Genomic DNA, 18,770 nt, shown 5'->3' on the forward strand with positions numbered 1-18,770 from the left:
TGAAAAAGACTCTCCTCCTTCCACTTCCAGTGTCTTGTGCCTGCTTTGGGAATAGAAGAGGAAGAAAAATTTAAGAAGGAGAGATAGAAAAAGAAAAGGAGTGAGAAGAGAAAGAGATTGAGGAATAAAAGACTGTGCGAAAAGAAAAGGCAAGGAAGCGCTGCGGGGAAGGGATCCCAGCAAGCCCGGGGGTGGTAGCGCGGAGCCGGCGCGGCTGCTTGGACAGGTGCCGCTGCCCGGGAGAAGAAGGCATGTGACGCGGCGGCCGCCGCTGCCTGCCGGCAGAGCGCTCACCGGACCTGGAGCCCACACCCCGGGTGGGGGACTGGTTCCCCTTCTTTCCTTAGTCTGTGCCCGCGGACCCTACAGAGCTTCGGGTTCGATCATGAACCGGAGTCTACAAAGCGTGAATCTGGTCGGGCATCTTGGTCCTAGGTCATTTTCTCGCTGATCCTGCCTAGGACGGGAGGAGGAGGCAGAAAGTGGGGTGTCGAGTCTGGCCACCTTGTTGAGGGCACCGGAAAGGTCCTGAAAAGGCGGAGGTACCTGCAGTGCCCTGAGGTCCCGGCCACCAGGTAAGGAAGGGGCCAAGAGCCCAGGGCTGTGGGAAAGGGTGGTGCCCGGGTGGACTGACCCTTCTTGCATTTGCGCGTTTTTATCTGGAAGAAAAAAAGTTTTCAGCTCGGGAGGGAAAGGTCTTTCTTCACCGGAGTAGAAACAACAGAGCTGGGGAGAGTGAAGAAAAGGATTGCTCCATCTCTTCTCCTCGAGCTGCTTGCACCAGGACCGCGCATAGTAGGGTGGAGATGGAAATGGGAGACAGTGAGCGGACTGCCTTTGTCACAATGGGGTACCCCGAAAGGACTGACCTAATGGCGAATCGCAACTGGGGGTCCCCCACGACGCCTACTGGGTCGTTTACTTTCTTCCAGGTGACAGATTTCTGACTTGGAAGGACGTGGTGCCTAGGCGAAAATAACTCTTACAGCATCTTGATTTTGCTTTTTTTTTTTTTTTTGCCCCGTTATTTAAAGTGGAGCAGAGCAGAGATAAGTTCAGTCTTCCAGTGGATCATCTTAATCGATTTGCGTTTCGGTGGGGGCGGGGGGGAATAGTGAATCGAGATCTGAGACTTGAGCAACACCTAGGTGAAGGTACGCAGCTCCGCGCGCGCGTCCCTACAATCGGGGCAAGGAGTCATCCAAAGTTGCGGAGCAGCTGCTGAACTACATCCCTATTTCTTAACCAGAACTGTCAGTCCCCTACTTGATTCATTTTAGGAACATTAGTTAGCTGGCCTGTTTTTTCTTTTTCTTTCTTTCTTTCTTTCTTTCTTTCTTTCTTTCTTTCTTTCTTTCTAGCTACGTAGAAGAGGAGAACTTGACTTATGTAATAGAATTCGCTTGTATACTCAGGGTGTGCATGTTGGAATTTTGAGCCTGTTAAGACTGTGTGTATGTGCCCATGAGTGTTTAACTCTTGTGCTGCTCGTACAGTGGAAATGTTACAAGGAACTAAGGACTTGGGAAATTTATTCAATACAGAAAATTCTCAAGGATGTAATGAATCATTTATTGGCATGCGCTATTTAAACTGTTGTGGTGGGGTTCAAAGCGCTATTTCTCTCCCTCTGCCTTTTCAGTCAGGGATACTGCTGATGCTTTCGATAGTTAAGAGAATATATTTATCATGACAGTTGGGTTGTTGAGGAAAATGAAGCTTTTTAACATATGTTTTCACAGTAGTTAGATTGCTTAATTTGAATTCAAACAGGACTTTGTGTCATTTTTCTTTGTAATTCTGTAAATCTATCCAATTCTGAGTGGCTAAAAAAAAATCTACCTAAGGGTCCCCTTTTAAGACTGCATTTACATAAGTAAGACCCCAAAGATTTCAGTATGCAAAGAGTATTATGACAAATTAACATGGATCAACATTGTCAGTGCTTAAAACAGAGTCCAAGTATTTGCTTTAGATAAAGCCTCTGATAAATAATAATATTCACTCCATAAAGTGTGAATTTCAGCTCATATTTCAAACAGAACATGCATGTTTGTTGCGGTAATGTAACTAATATAAAGATTTGCCAGGGTCTTTCCCAAATATGTTGCTGTATGTACAAGGTTGGGGGGCACCCCCTTGTAATAGGAACTGGTATTGCTAGGTATAAATGCACACCGAAAATGCCTGTTTGTCATTGGTTCTTGTGTGTGTGTTTGTGTGTATGTGTGTGTGTGTGCATGTGCATGCTTGTGTGTATTCTAACATATCTTATTTTTGGCTGCATTATCTAATCTTTCACAGAAAATGCTGAACAGATCATTACACAGCTAATAATGTCCCTTAATTTAAATTTTCTTTAATATTTTTTCCACAAGCAATTGGCACAATAGGGTCATTTTGATAGAATAGAATTTATGTTTGACATGACTACTTCCATTTAAGAATTTATCATACAGGTTTAATAGATTGTATCCACCTTTCTGATCCAGAAAGCCTATTTCTTTTGTCTGTAGACTGTCAGTATGTTTGTTTTCTATTCATATTTGAAAGATTCTTTAAAATGGAAGATCTGTGATGACAATTAACCTAATATGATAGAACCTATAATTGAATTGAAAATTTTATTTCTTTTTACTTTAAACAATAAAGAAATGGGTGTAAACTTTGAAGAATTGGGTCATTTGAAAAGTTAGGTGTGGAGGTTAAGTTTCTTAGAATACTACTGTAAATCTGTTAAAAAGGCTTTTGGTTTACATAAGAATTGCTTTCAAGAAGATTGATAGTCTTATGTAAGTAACAGCTTTGTATTAATCTTTAAAGTTAATATAAGAGTACAAAAAGTATAGTGAAATATGGCACTATTAATTCTCTTCCCTGACAAACCCCCCTCCCCAATCATTTCTATTTTTCAGGTGCTTTAAAAAACCCCTGCAACAGGGATTTGAACATACATATACTGAAAAAGCATAGCTAACTTATTACCATTTAAAACCCTCTTTGATCTTTTGCTTTTGAGTTACATAGGGTGTAAAGGAGGCAACCACTTTAGATGGTGTTCAGTGTGTATGCTTCTTGCATAATACTGAGGCATTAATGCAGATAACCTGTTGAGGATGAATTAGGTTTGCAAACTGGAACTGGGATTTCTTTCATGTGGAGAGCTTCCAGGGGTGGAAAATCCTTGTCCCAATGCAGGTTGGCACTCTCTTTGCCACTTAAAGAACATTAGAAGGTAAATGACTTGCCCAGATACACAGCCAGAAAGTGTCAAAGACAGAACTTAAATCCAAGTCTTTCTGTCTTTGAGACTAGCCCTCTAGTCGCTCTGCCATGCTGTGTTTCATTGAGAACATGACTGAATTAAATACTCTAAAATTGTCATTTACAGAATTATTTGTATCAAAAAATAATTTGAGTAGAGAGAAAATTAACAGATTTTTTTTAAAACTTTCTTGTTTAGATAACTGCAGTTATGGATTTGTTTCAGATTTCTATTTAAAAGTTCTTCATTTTTTATGAAATGATTCTAACTAAAAACATAATTGCCTTTGCTCTTTCCCTCATCACCATACCTCTCACCCCCACACAAGTGCCCCCAATGGATATGCTGTTCTGGCATATTAACACTTGATATTGGGAAAAATAGATACCCTTTCTTACATGGTCTGGCTACTTCTCATGTGAGGATGAAGAAACTGGGTTGTTCCATTTGCAATTCAGGAAAGTTTATATTCTGAACAGCTGTGGTGTAGTGCCACTTCAAAAGACGAGATGAATGAACTGTGAATCATATGAAGAAAGGGACTCAGATCTGTGTGTATGGGAGAAATGCATCAAGGCTTTACTTACATAATGGAACATAATTATCTTGCTGTAATATATTATTGCTATTCGCAATATACTCACATTATGTCTTGGTTTTAAAGTTTCAGTGAAGAGCTGGAAAGGATGTCTTTCTCCTTGTGAATGAAGGTGCAAAAGGTATATTTTACTCAAGAGAAAAACAAAAACCAGGACACAACTCTACTCATAAATGAGTTAGCTTTTAGATCAGTCAAAATGATTACATTTACATAGTATTTAATTGGAGATAGGAATACAGTTGCAAATAAGTAATTGCAATCTTATTCCATGGAGAGAGGTTGAGAGAAGGGGCAGTACATAGCTCTTCCTCAATTTAATTGACATTGATATTGTGGCTGGTTGAATTCTACACAGTAACTCACCACACTTTCTCTCCCCCCCTCTCCTCACTCCCACCAATTGGATATAGAATTTCAAGTGGGTGTACCTACAGCAAAATTAAATGAAAAATCTAGATTTCAAAAATGTGGAAATCATTCAGCTAACTTCATAGGAAAAAATCAAGCTCAATTAAATGCTATTTCCTTTATGCTCAACAAACCCAATTATCTCACTCGATTCAAAACAACTATGTTTTCTCTTTTTTTCAAGGTTCTGCTCAGGTGCCTCCATTTACAGCACTCTTTGGTTTACTTTCCTGAACTGATAGTGATTTCTCTTTCTTGGAATTTCTTAAAGCTTGTTGTCTAAACCTTTCTCATGCCATTATTGTTTTGTAGTGTACTCATGTACATGTCCTTTTTTTTTCAATTTTCAACATTTTTATTTAGTTTTGAGTTCCAAATGCTATGCTTTCCTTTCTCTTTCCCCACCCCCATTCCTGAGACAGCAAGGAATCAGATGTAGGTTATGCATGTGCAATCATGGAAAACATTTCCATATTAGTCATTTTGTACAAGAAGATTTAAATAAAAGAAAAAAATGAAAGTGAAAAATAGTGTGCTTCAGTCTATATTCAAACAATATCAATTCTTTCTCTGGAGGTGGATAGCATGCTTCATCATTAGTCCTTTGGGATTGTCTTGGATCATTGTATTACTAAGAATAGTTAAATTATTCACAATTCTTCATCAGACAATATTGCTGTTCCTGTGTACGGTGTTTCCTGGTTCTGTTCACTTCACCATGTGTCAATTCATGAAAGTCTTTCCAGATTTTTCTGAGACCATCATGCTTGTTATTTCTTATACCACAATAATATTCCATTAGAATCACATACCACAACTTGTTTTATCATTCCCCAATTGATGGATATCCCTTTGATTTTCAGTTCTTAACCACCACAAAAAGAGCTGCTGTAAGTATTTTTGTACAAATAGGTCCTTTTCCTTTACCGTTTTTTATATCATTGGGATATATACTTATCAGTGGTACTGCTGGATAAAAGGGTATGTGGTTTTACAACCCTTTTGGCATAGTTCCAAATTGTGCTCCAGAATGGTTGGACCAGTTTACAACTCCATCAACAGTTCATTAGTGTCCCAGTTTTCCCATATCCTCTCCAACATCCAACATTTTCCTTTTCTGTCACATTAACCAATCTGATAGGTGAGGTGGTACCTCAGAATTGATTTAATTTGTGTTTTGATAATCAATAGTGATTTAGATAATTTTTATATGGCTATAGATAGCTTTGATTTTTTTGTCTGAAAACTGCTTTTTCATATCCTTTGACCATTTATCAACTGGGGAATGACTTGTATTTTTATAAATTTTACTCAGGTCTCTTTATATTTGAGAAATGAAGCCTTTTTCAGAGATAACTTGTGACAAAATTTTTCCCCAGGGAGCAGCTAGGTGGTGCAGTGGATAGAGCTCCAGCCTTGGAGTCAGGAGGATCTGAGTTCAAATCCAGCCTCAGACACATAAACACTTAACCCTATTGCCTAACCAAAAAAAAATTTCCCCAGTTTACTGCTTTTCTCATAATTTTTGTTGCATTAGTTTTGTTTGTGTGAAAACTTTCTAATTTCATATAATCAAAATGATCTATTTTTACCTTTTGTAATGTTCTTAGTATCTTCTTGGGTTCTAAATTCTTCCGTTATCCATAAATCTGACAGACAAGCTATTCTATGCTCTCTTAATTTGCCTATGGTGTTACCCTTTATGTGTATATCATGTGCCCATTTTGACCTTATCTTGGTACATAGTATGAGATGTTCATCTATACCTAGTTTCTGCCATACTGTTTTCCAGTTTTCCCAGCAGTTGTGAATGACTTTTGTTCCAAAAGTTTTGATCTTTGGGTTTATCATATGCTAGATTACTATGATCATTTACTGTAATATAATTTGTACCTAATCTATTCCACTGATCCATCATTCTATGAATTTTGTTATTATTTTTCTACATATACTATTTTTATATTCAGTTTATAAGCCCCTCTTGGGCAGGGACTCATTTACTTTTCATCTTTATCTTTTCACCATGTAACACAGGGCATTGTACATACTAGGTGGTTGATAAATGTTTGTTGAATTGAATTTAAATCTCATACATACATGTATATATATATATATATGCGTATGTGAGGAGAGAGAGAGGGAGAGAGACAGACAGACAGACAGAGACAGAGAGAGACACTTGGACATACATCAACACTCCCAAGGGAGCCTTTAAAGTATCAAATATGTGGAAAAGGATATTTGTTTTGCTTCCTGTGGCGTACTCCATGAAGGATATCTTTTTATGAATAATGTCTTTTAATAATTATAAATTCCCTAAAATCATGTCTTTCAGATAGCAGAGATTTCTTCTCCTCTTTTTCTACCATCTCATGAATACATATTGTTGGCTTTCCTCTGGTGCACTAATGCAAAATTCAACCAGAATGTGTACTGGTTAGGGTGGGTGGGTGGGGGGGCTTATGGAGCAAGCTTGTATATTCTCTCTTGCTTATTCTGCATTTCACCCCAAATCTTTAATATTTCTTGATATGTTGCTATGAGGACTAATATTCAGTGTCCTTTTGGCTTAGTAGTTGGCTGCTGAATATTCTCTTTTGGCCAATAGGCCTGGCACCATATACATTACCCTAACATTTGGCAGTCTCTGCTATAGAGACTGGAAACAATATGATTTATCCACCTGTTGCAGCTTCCCACTTACTCCTTTGTGGGTGCCAACTACTTTGCCTGCTTTAGTGGTTTCCATATTCTTGTGATTGAAGTTCCAGCTGCACCTTGACAGTTTGTCACAGAGTGGGTCCCCTGATGGCAGGAAGAATGTTCTCCACCAGAATCAGCTGCTCTTCACTGATGATGCCAGCTCATTTTAAAACGATTGGAACTTAAATACTTCGAAGAGAAATGGTGGAGATACAATTTACCTCATAGAAATTACAGCTGGCAGAAATTTACTTGCCAAATTCTATGCCTACCTTTGCTATACATACTACGTAGTTCAGGAATGATTCAAATAATTGAAAGCAAAACCTCATTTATAATTCAGCCTATTCTAGAAAACTGCTAGCAAGGTTATGTGTACTAATTTTCTCTATCAGGGCATCTTTAAACTTTTTTTTGAGTATGTTGAAGAGTTGTTTTGTTCATCATCTGAAGCTTTGCAATGTAACCCCACTCCTTGTTCCCTCCTTCCCCGCGGACAAGCATCAACACAAATATATGACATTACATGGATTCTGGCAAGATAATTCTAAAAGGCATACATCTGGCATTGTAAGCTGGTGATTTTCTTCTCCAGAAGAAAAACACCTGGAGACACAATAAGTAGCTGGCAGATACAATCACATCTCCCACTCTAGCCCACAGGCCATTTGAAATAACAAATGATTGGATCCTTTCCTGGGCAGATAGACTTCTTGGCCATCAGAGTACTTCCAACTGGCATTGGAAATGCCCTTGGTTTCCAAAACATGGAGAGAGTAGCTAGAGGATGCTTCAACTTGATCAAGATAATTGGAGGTTCATAATCGACTGGACAGGCTGGGTACCCTTGGTCTAGATCCTGATAATTTTTTTCAGAATTTGTTTTTCTTACATTTTAGGTGATCATAGAAAATAATCAATCAATAGACATTTATTAAACACCTACTATATTCCAGGTACTGTGTTCAGTGCTAGAGATACAAGATAGTCCCTGCCCTTAAGTAGCTTACAGTCTAATGAGGAAGACAATATGCAAACAAATATACACATTGTAAGCTATATACAGTATAAATATGAAATAATTAGCAGAGGGAAGGCATTAGAATTAAGAGGGATTGGGAAAGGTTCCATTAAAGATGGTATTTTAGTTTCTACTTAAGGAAAGCCAACAAAACCAGTAGGCAGAGCTGAGGAGAGAGAGCACAGAGAAAATACCCAGAGCCTAGAGATGAAGTATCTTGTCTCTGAAACTGCATTGAAGAAGAATATTTATTGTTTATACATTCATCTTATGTTTATGCTTTTTTGTATTAACTCTTTGTATTTATCAATCTCATCTCTCCATAAAAATAATTATTTTAGTGTTATTTGTACCATTGAGTATTTAGTATGATGCATCTACTAGATATTCAACAAATAAGTGGTCATTGATAAGGATTATATTGTTTTCTAATTATTTCCTGTATTTCAACTTTATCTTTTCCATTGCATTTTAAAACTCTGGATGGCAGAGATTATATCTTCCTTTCTTATTTGACTAAACTCTAGAGTATAATGGAAGTATGAATACAATGAGAAAGATGACTATGAGACATGATACCAAAACATAGGAATACTCATCATTTCTTAGACTTGATCCATTAAAATGCTGTCAACATCATAGAGGAGCAAAATGAGTACTTACTAGACGTCAGACACTGTTCTAAGTACTGAGGATGCAAAAAAATGTAAAAACAATACCTTCTCCTAAGAAGTGCACATTCTAATGAGAAAGACTTACAAGTAACTAGGTAACTTTATATAAACAGTACAACAGATACTTTTCATGACATCGAATCAGATTACATTTTGAGGTACTTTGTTGCTTGTATTTTGTTCCCAACAAAACCTAGGATTACATTTTTTCCAGGATAATGAGAATGAGTCACCTTTTTCAGGGACTTGGTTTACTGTATTATTCCCTCCCCCCAAGAGTTGTTATCTTTAAAATAAAAGTTAAAATATTTTAAAAAAATTTTAATTTCTAAATTTTACATTCTAAATTTTTAAAATTCTTTTCTTTTTGAATTCCAAATGATCTCCTTTTGCTTACACCCTCTCCCATACAATGAGAAGGTAAGAGAAACAAAGTTTATTACAAATATGAAGCAAATTTCTTCATTATTTATACCCCACCCCCCAAAAAAGAGAAAGAAATAAAGAAAAAAATATGTTTCTATTTGCACTGAGGCCATCACTTCTCTGTATGGAGGTAGATAGCATGTTTCATTGGGTCCTTTGGAATTCAATTGGATCCTTATGTTGATCAGAATTACTCAGTCTTTCAAAGTTGATTAGCTTTATAGTATTGCTTTTACTAAATAGATTGCAATCTGATGAATATGAGGTGGTACCAGAGAGTTCTGTTAATTTGCATTTTATAATAGTGATTTACAGCATTTTTTCATGACTATTGATAGCTTTGATTTCTTCCTCTGAAAATTATCTATTTATATTTTTTGACCATTTGTCAATGGGAGCAATGGCTCTTATTATTATAAATTTGATTTAGTTCCCTATGTGTTTCAAAAATGAAATCTTTATCAGAGAAACTTGTTGCAAAGATTTTTCCCAGTTTTCTTTTCTTCTAATTTTAGCTTGATTGTGTAAAAACTTTTTTAATTTTATATAATCAAAAGGATCTCTTTTACCTCTTCTGAATCTCTCCATCTATGGTTTGGTTGAGAAATCTTCCCCCTTCCATTGATCTGACAAGTAATTCCTTCCCCACTCCTCAAATTTGCTTGATCAATTTACCCTTTATCATGTACTCATTTTGAGCTTTTCTTGGTAAATGATGTAAGATGTTTGCCTGTGCCTAATTTCTGCTAGATTACTTCCCAGGGTTGCCAAGATTTTGTTGAATAGTGAGTTCTTGCCTCAATAGCTGGGATGTTTGAGATTATCAAACATAGGTTACTTTCCTTATTTGCTTCTATATTGTGTACCTAATCTTTTCCATTGATCAATCTGTCTATTTCTTACCCAGTACCAAATTATTTTGATGATTACAACTTTGTAGTGTAGTCTGAGATCTGGTATTGCTAGACTCCTGTCCTTTTTTTTTTAAATCTATTCCCTTGAAATTCTTGACCTTTTCCTTTCCAGATGAATTTTGTTAATATTTTTCAAACTCTCTGAAGTAACTCTTTGGTAATTCAATAACTATAGCATTAAGTATGAAAATGAATTTAGATGGTGTTGATATTTTCCTTATATTGGTTTAACCTACCCATGAGCAATTCTTATTTCTCCAGATATTTTGAGGGCCACTAGGTGATGCAGTGGATAGACCACCAGACCTGGCGTCAGGAAGACTTGAATTCAAATTTGGCTTCAGACACTTATTAGTAGTGTGACCCAGGGCAAGTCACTTAACCACGTTTGCCTCAGTGTCCTCATCTATAAAATGAGCTGGAGAAGGAAATGGCAAACTACTCCACTATTTTTGCCAATAAAACTCCAAATGTGGTCATAAAGACTTGAACATAACTGAAATGACTGAACAACAGATATTTAGATCTACATTTGTTTGAGTAATGTTACGTAATTGTGTTCATATAATTTCTTGTGTGTATCTTGGCAGGTAGACTCTCAGATATTTTATACTGTCTCTGTGTTATTTTTTTAAAGGAGGGAAACAAAAACAAATTGGGTGCCTATTAGTCCTACAAGCCTATATAAATCCTCAGTCTAGTACCATCCCTAATATGGGAGTTTCTCACTGCTATAGTTCTCTATGGATAGTTTTGGGTGATATTCTCAGTTGCTCTTTGCTCTGCTACTATTCCTTCTGCTGTGCATTGTTGCTCCTAATAGGAGACCCAAGTGTAATTCTCTTTCATTCAACCATGGAATTTTTTTGGCCAGCCAAGTTACAAAACCCTTTCTGCCAAGACAATATTTCATCATTTCATCCTGGATCTGTGTGCTTTCTCCTTCCCTTCCCCCCCCCTTACTCTTCCCTCTTTCTTCTCTCCCTTTCCCCCTTTCCTCCTCCCCAGTTCTTCTCTTCCCGATTGCCACTTCCCTTCCCTCTTCCTCCTTCTCCCTCCCTCTTTCCCTTCACCTTTCATCTACTTCATGCTTCTTCTCCCTTTTCTCCCTGTCTCCTCTGTCTTCCTCTCTTTTCCTTGCCACTTTCTTGTCTTTTCTTTTCCCTCCCCCCCACATACATCTCTCTCACACCTCATTTTCTCTTAGGGGTTTATTATCATTTCTTTGCAGATAATTCAAAGATCCCCTGTCCATCTTGACACTTTGGTTCCTTATAACCAATAACCTATTGTATACTTCAAACTATATAGGAGATACAGCAAACTCAACACACCCAAAGTGTAAGTTATTCTCTTTCCCCAAAATCTGACCTATTTTTTTGACCTTTCCTATTTCTATCAAAGACATCATCATTCTTCCATTCTTCCAGGTTTGTAGCCTTGGAGCTGCCATTGAATCCGCAATTTCCTTCATCCCACATATACAATCACTTGCCAAACCTTGCCATTTCTACCTGTAAAATGTCTCTCATATTTCACCTATTCTTTCTTTTTAAAAAAATATTAATTTTTATTTTATTTTTAATTTATGGAATAAAATATGAATTTCCTTAATATAGTACAGTAAAAGGATGATTGTACATGAAGCTACAAATCTCCTATGCACAACCTGATGTTACTTTCAAATACACAACAAAACATTCATGTAAATTTCTTTTTTTCTTGCCCCCCACTACCCTAGAAATTACTACAATTAGACACAAATATATGTGTGTGTATAAAATTATTCTATACATACTTCTATTTATTAGTTCTTTCTCTGTATGCAGATAGCATTTTTCTTGATGTGTCTTTTATAGGTAATTTGGGTATTTATAATAAAAATAATATTCACTCAATGTCATTCTTAAAACAATATCACTATTACTGTATACATCGTCTCTCAGTTCTTCTCATTATGCTCTTCACACAGCTAATACTAAAGTTCAGATCTTTATTACCTCACATGTAGATTATTACATTTGTTCTCCCTGTCTCAAGACTCTCCTCACTTGAGTTCATGCTTCATACAGTTACCAAACTTTTTTTTCTTTAAGTTAAAATTTCCCCATGTAACTCCCCTGTTCATTAAACTCCAGTGACTCAATAGCGCCTCAGTGATCAATGTTGTTTAACTTTCAAAGTCCTTCACAACCTTGTCCCAATCTAACTGTCCAACCTCCATGTATTTTACTTTCCGCTATGATCCAGCCAAAGTGACTTCTGTATTTCTAACAAAAGGTACTTCATTTCCTGTTTGTGCCTTGTCAGTGACCAATCCTCATGCCTGGAATGAATTCCTCCCTCACTACAAACTCACAGAACCCACTTCTTCCTCAAAATACAACTAAAGCACATATTCACAGCAGAAGTTGTTACCTGGTATCTTTAAACCTAAAACAGATGGTAAATGTATTTCAATATAATTGGTTTTGCCTATGTATTTTATCTTATGCATTTAAAAACAATATTCTGAGATGCATCCGCAGGTTTCACCAGATTGTCACAAGGGTCTATGATACAGAAAACATTGGGAATCCTCATTCTTTATAGACTTTTTCCTTATTCATCTTCTTCCAACTCCTAATGTCTTTTATCTTTCATTACTTTTCTTAACCATTGTGAGTTAATTCTCTTAACATTTATTCTGCACACACATATATGTAATCATTGTCTCCTTCATTAGGATGTAAGCTCCTGTATATTAAGGATTATTTCATTCATTGTATTTGTATCCCCAGGACCTAATACATTGCTTGATACCTAGTAAGTGCATAATAAATGCTGTTGATTGATTTACCTTACAGAGGTTGACTAGACAAGACTGTAATTGATTGAGTGAGGAAGAAAGAAGAGTTAAGGTTTACTTACCTGGTATCAAACTGGTATGACTGGAAAGATAGTAGTGCTCTCAACAGAAATGAGGGAGTCAGAAAGAGAGGCAGTTGGGGTGGGAGCAATGGTAACATGGTCTCTTTTTCTTTTTTTTAGGCAATTGGGGCTAAGTGACTTGCCCAGGGTCACACAGCTAGTGTCAAGTGTTTGGTCTGAGGCTGGATTTGAACTCAGATGCCCCTGACTTCAAGGCTGGTACTCTTTCCACTGTGCCACCTAGCTGCTCCAACATGTTCTCTTTTTCACGATAGAATTTCCCCAGGTTAAATTGCTTTTGGAAGAGCCAACTGGAAATGTACAACAGGCGCTTGGTGATACAGATGGATGTTCAGGAGACAAAATTGGACTCTTAATAGATCTGAGACTTCTATGCATAGTGATGACAGTTAAACCTTCTGAAGCAGATAACATCACAAAAAGGGAGTGCTGAAGGAAAAGAGAAGAGGGTCTAAAACAGAGACCCCAGGGGCAACTATATTTAGAAGGAGAAACATGGATGATTATTTTGAAAAAGATTAAAAAGAAGTAGATAGGAAGGAAAAGAAGTAGAAAAGAACAATACCAAAATAGCCAAGTGAGGAGAGGATTGGTCAACAGTATCGAATGCTGCAGAGTGGTCAAGAAGAATGAAAATGGATGAGGTCAACTAACTGATTTGTTATTTACATCACTGGATTTCTTTTTTTAAAAAGATGGTGGGAAACCTTGAATAGTGTAGTGGTAGCTAAATAATTAGGTTGAAAGTCAAATTACAAATTGTTAAGAAGTGAATGATAGAGGAAAGGGAGGCTCCTAAATGTAGTTGGTATTTCTAGTATGTGAAAGGGAGGAGAAATAATATGAAAACTTGAGAGTATGGTATATTCAAGTGACAGTATTTTAAACATTGTGGAAACCTGTATATTTTTGTACACATCCAAGAAGGAATGGAAAGATTAGAAGGTATGATAATAGTGGGATGATAGTGGGGGAAATTTCTTAAAACAGATGTCTTGTTACACCCCTCTCATTCTCCATATTTTATTGAAAAAAAATCAGTTCAATTCAATAAATGTTTAGTAAACAAATGCAATTCCAACCAAATCTGCCACTTCATCCTGTAACCTGGGATACTTTTCATATGGGCCTTATAATTGGAACTTAATAGGTGCAGTTACATGTTCTCTTCCCTTCTTCATGATCTTGTATTTCAATACCTTATTAAGAATATCCGTTCTGCTTTTCTAAGTAAAAACATTGTTCTACTTAGAAGAGAAAACAGAAGTAAAAAGTAAGATTTGCATAGTCTTAGCTTATTTTTATTGTTTCTTATATTGACATATCCATCCCATATTTTGTTTTCCTTTTGCCCCCAAAATTTCTGAAAGATTTCTATTTATTAGTCATAACTTTCAAAAGCTTCAGTTTATTCTAAACTTTAGTTTCTAACACAATTTTTGTAGGACTATGTCACTTTCATATTTGTTCTATCTTACCATGGTTTTGCTTCTATAGTCTATACATTTTTTTTCCAGATCAAAATTGGTTAATTGTTTCAACTTAGACCATCTGTTTCTTTAGTACATGGCCCCTTTTTCTTCCTCATTAGAATTACTTCTATCTGTGTCACCTGAATTTTGTTCTTTACAGCATCTCATCCCTCTTGGACTGGGATCTCACTTTTTTTTTTAAATCAAGTCTTTGAAATCTCCATCAGAGTATTCCCATATTTATTCTCCTCATGTATTATGATCACTAGCATGGAATGGTCACTTTCCCAAAGGTTCTTATCATTGGTACTTAGTTCATCTTCATTGGTCAGAAATAAAGTCTAGCATATTAGCTGCCTTTCTTACAATATCTAACTTTTGAAGAATAAAATTATTACTAAGGCAAAACAATATTTAAGTTAACTGCTCAACTTTTTGCAAAGAGTCTCAGCAAATGTCTCCATAGATGAAATCCTCCATCACCATTCTGTCATACCTCTTTGCCATGGTTGTGATCATTTTTTCTCACTCACCATCCATTTCCTTCTTCTGAGCTGTGTGGTTTATAGTGTATTCTCCACACAATGTCTTTTCTGTTCCTTCTTCCGCTAAACCCTATACCAATCTTGTCCACCATGTGTCTTCACATGGATTTCCTAACATAAAATATCTTCTTGGTAGCTTCCTCCAATGTACATTATTCTACTCTCCATCTTTACTTAATCTTTTTCTTTCATCATTTTTCCATAGCTACATTCTAGTTATGAATCATATCTCACCAATTCTCAATAATATCTTTGAGATTAAATTAATTCAACTACTTTTTTTAGCCATACTATGTAAATGTTTTATAGACAGATGTGGCCATGTATTATTAGAGTGGAGTCAGCAAGATCTGAATTGAAATCTTACCTCAGACATAAAATATCTAAGTCAACCTATGCAGGTCACTTGACCTTTGGCCTCTTTAAGCCTCAGTTTCCTCATCTGAAAAAATGAAGATGATAATAGAATCTACCTCATAAATTTGTGAGGATGAAGTGAGATAATACAGCATATCCCAACAGTCTTAGTGTAGTTTTAAGCTTTAATAGATTTAAACTTCTGAAACTTTAAGAACTTAAAACTGCACTGAAACTTTAAGGACACCATACATATGTACAGTGAATTGCAAATGTTAAGGCACTATACACATGTTAACTCTTTTCATTAATGATGTAATTACTGCCCTTCTTGGTGTTATGAGAATTTAGGTCATTCTTCAGTCATGGAATGCAGCAACACTAATGGATGAGTTAGAATAATTTAATGATACTCAATAGCCAAGTGCAGCATAGGAGGGTACAGCTATCCAGTCAGATATACAGTTGTCTGTTGCCTCCCTTGCCACCACTGTCCTATGAGGCAAAATTCGAGTAGTGGCTCTAAAGAGTACTGGAATGTGCTCTTCTATCTAAGCATCAGAACTTCTGAGGGCCTGGATTTACACAGAATTTTCAGATGTGTCTGCTGTAACAGCTGTCACATGGAAGGTGGGTTAATGGGGTCAAGGAATGTTGATCAATAATAAAAGGGGTAGGTTTCTAAATATTAACCCAGATGGCATACTGAGGATGGAGAAAGTGGAATTTTAGCCATGCCACATTAAGTTTGCTAAAGAGTTTCATTTTAAACCTGAAGCACTCCAAAGTTGTGTAATAGGATATCATTCTATAACCTCTCCTAGCTCTTCGCTTAGATATGGTCTTTATGAATTATTGGTCCACTCCCCTGATGTTTTTCATTCTTTGTCATAACTGCTACTCTGTGTGATAGATATCTGGACTATTGAACATATATGGGAAGTTTTCTCTTTCCCCTTTAATTTTCTATTTTAAAATCTTAATAGATTTTCCCCAGAACCAGGCAAATATATTGGTGTTCCTATATTCTATTTTTCATGTTCCTTCCTTCCCTCCTTCCTTCTTCTGTATCTTGGGAATTCTATCACTACCATATTAACTGGAAAACTAATTAGGATATTTTGTCACCACAATGGAAAATGTAACTTTCTTTTTTGAAGTTTATTTCATCCTGTATTTGCCAAGAATAACCACCCTCAGATTATATCTTCTATTGGTGTTATCTACATTCAATTTGATAATGTTACCAGGCTACTAGGGAAAGAGTATCTCCCTCTGTCTCTATCTCTCTCTCTTTTCTCTCCTTTCTTTCCGTCCCTGACTCCCATACATAAAGCACCCCAATCATTTTAAATGGTAACAATATGCTTTAGTTTTTTTTTTAAATTGGGCCTAAATGTAGTCTGTATTGATTATATTTGGGTCTCTAATATGCAATAAAGTGTATGTATATGTCTATTCAATCATAAATTGGACCTGAAATCACTTTTCCAACTACAAAAAATTAAACATTTACTGAATAATTTTTATTTGTATCCTTAGTATTTATCAGGATTTGGAAAATGGTTAAGATGTCCTATATCCCTGTTAAAAGCTATCTAGGAAAGTTAAGGCATTTTTCTGTTCCTAAATTTTCTCCACGTTCCTTTGAATTTAGAACTACCTTTTTTTTTCCAATATGGCTTATGGGATGTTCAAGTCTTGTGACACTAGATGGTGATTATCTGTGTCAATAAATTGTCAAGGATCAGTAGGGTAACAGAAAAGGAATGGACATCTAAATTTTCAATGAAAATTACAACAGTGCTTTGTTATATATGTATGTATATATATATACATATATATAATTAAAAAACCTTCTCACAAAATAATTTTCTGAGGTAGATAGCATAAGTTTTTCTATCTCCATTTTACAGATGAAAACTGAGGTTTAGGGAGATTAAGGGAATTATTCATGGTCACATAACTAGTATCATGTACATTGATGATTTAGACTTTGTTCTCTTGATTCCATATATATGACTTTTTCCAAGTTACCACATTGCATTCAGAATAGTCAAATTTAAAGTTGTGAAAACTTGGGACCACATGAAAATTACATTATAATCCATCATGGAATCATAATCTTCAGAGAAGATAGAGTAATTAAAAAGTTATTTTACTTAGGTGTTCACACTCCTATAACACATACCTTATTTATAAAATACCATTACTTACATTACACCTGATTTATATAATAAAATGTATTATTTTTAATAAGCAATTTTTATTTTTATTCATTTACATGAGCATGAACCACCTCTTTATTGCCTCCTCTTTATCATTTTTCAGTCTCAGAGGGATTCCTTCTTTGTTTCTCATTCTTTTTTAACCTTCAAAGTTTAGTAATTGTTTCCTAACTCCTTGGAACATTTCTATTTTTCAATTATATGTGTTAACTTTTGCCCTCCAGATGACTTTTAAAATTTGTTCCTCTGACTTGTTTTTCTAGCTAACAACCAGAAAATGGCCTTTGGACCCACCTATTATTGAGGTTGTAACATGGCAATGATATTGTGTGGTCATGTTTGCCCTGGCAGATTGTACATCAGTTAGAATTAGAAGAGTCAGAATGTACCTTAAAAACTTAGAGAGTAATAAATATTAGCAGTCCTTGGGTAGTATGCCAGTTTTCAAGAGGTTTTTGTTCATTAAAAAAAACTTAGCAATTAGTGTTTATTTTCCCTAGGTTAGTGAATTCAATCTTTCATCACTTTAAAAACTAAAACCCAGTGGTAACTGAGGTCATGTGCCATGGGAAGGGTGGAGAGCTTAAGAAATAAATGGAAAACATTATAATGGAAAAATTGTTGTTACTTGGTTTTAAAAATTATTTTATTTCATTAAGCATTTTCAAATTACATGTAAACTTTTTAACAATTATTTTTAAAATATTTTGAGTTCCACATTCTCTCCCTACCTCCTGCCCCTCTCCCCTCCTTGAGAAGGGAAGCAATTTGATTTCATTTAGATGTGTGAGGTCATGAAAACATATTTAAATATTAACCATGTTGCAAAAGAAAAAATAAAAAAAACAAAAAATAAAGTTGTTTTTTTTTTTTTTAAGTATGTTGCAATGTGCATTCAGAGTTCATCTGTTCTCTTTCTGGAGGTGGATAGCATTTTTCATCATGGGTCCTTTGATATTGCCTTGGATCATTGTCTTGATTAAAGTAGCTAAGTCTTTTACCATTGATTATCATTATAATATTGTTACTGTGTACTGTTCTCTTGGCTGTGCTCACTTCATCGTGCATCAGTTCATACAAGTCTTCCCAGGTTTTTCTTAGACCATCCTGCTCATTATTTCTTATAGTACAATAGTATTATATCACAATCAGGTACACAACCTGTTAAGCTACTACCTAATTTATGGGCATCCTCTCAATTTCCAATTCTTTGCCACCAGAAAAA

General features: G+C 35.8%; 1 protein-coding gene across 2 annotated transcripts in view; it reads left to right on the plus strand.

Annotated features, from left to right (window-relative positions):
- The first annotated feature begins 307 nt into the window (after nucleotides 1–307).
- Nucleotides 308–18,770, plus strand: part of LOC114049963 (muscarinic acetylcholine receptor M3) — a 607,675-nt gene continuing 589,212 nt past the window's right edge. For both annotated transcript variants that reach the window (XM_027871448.1, XM_027871449.1), the window contains exon 1: nucleotides 308–575. The gene's annotated coding sequence lies outside the window, so the exon portion shown is untranslated. The remainder of the gene's footprint in view (nucleotides 576–18,770) is intronic.

This window comes from Vombatus ursinus, unplaced genomic scaffold (assembly GCF_900497805.2).
Source record: "Vombatus ursinus unplaced genomic scaffold, bare-nosed wombat genome assembly UNPS02014798.1, whole genome shotgun sequence".
Classification (NCBI taxonomy): Eukaryota; Metazoa; Chordata; class Mammalia; order Diprotodontia; family Vombatidae; genus Vombatus; species Vombatus ursinus.